The following is a 1,033-nucleotide window of genomic DNA, read 5'->3' as shown; positions in this document are numbered from 1 at the left end:
GGGGGAACTCCGGAGGATGCACAGAGGTGGATGAAGACACATGGCAAATACAAGCTGCTGCAACCTGCTGCCCTCTCACCTGCACAGAGACTGCCCTGCTTTCCAGCCAGTTTGGGTCTATGACAACAGGCAATTTTTTTCTCAATGCTTCTAAGTCCAGGGCACTCTGTGTAAAGCTAGTTGCTTTAGAAATACATCTGCTTTCTCTTTGGTTTACTTTTTAAAAAAATTGTTCTCACCCTTTTTGCACTTCCCTTGGTTAAAATATCCTTGAACATCACCAGTAGAATATCAAGGGATGACTCTACCTAGAGCTTAGAGAGTTTGTTCAGCCATTATCTCCATTGAAAGGAGTCATGAGTTAATCCTCTGAATGGAGCCTGTTGAAATGCAGTTGTTAACTGTGACTCTGGTATAAAATAATATTTAACGATATCTCCAAACTTGGTGTAAATGTTGATTTGTGTACGTGAATTTGGGAGGACATAATAACATTGCGCTCAAGGGCCCTGATCCCAGAGTCAAAATCACCTGGGTTCCGATGCCAGCTGTACTTTTCCATTTTAGGTCCATTTAACTTCTTCAAGCCTTAGTGCCCTCACGTGGAACTTGGGAATCAAAATTACATCTACCTCATAGTGTTGCGATGTTGAAATGAAATATTTTAAGTGGCCAGCACAGAGCCTGACACACAGTAAGTTCTAAGTTCTCAATAGATGATATTTGAATTGAATAAACCAAAAATGTTTTCTGTTTCTTTCTTTTTTTTTTTTTTTTTTTTGAGATGGAGTTTTGCTCTTCTTGCCCAGGCTGGAGTGTAGTGGCAGGATCTTGGCTCACTGCAACCTCCGCCCCCCCGGGTTCAAACGATTCTCCTGTCTCAGCCTCCCGAGAAGCTGGGATTACAGGTGCCCGCCAACATGCCTGGCCAATTTGTGTTTCTAGTAGAGATAGGAATTCACCATGTTGGTCAGGCTGGTCTCGAACTCCAGACCTCAGGTGATCCACCCACCTCGGCCTCCCAAAGTGCTGG

This window comes from Papio anubis, chromosome 6 (assembly GCF_008728515.1).
Source record: "Papio anubis isolate 15944 chromosome 6, Panubis1.0, whole genome shotgun sequence".
Lineage (NCBI taxonomy): Eukaryota > Metazoa > Chordata > Mammalia > Primates > Cercopithecidae > Papio > Papio anubis.
This window is presented reverse-complemented; position numbering follows the sequence as displayed.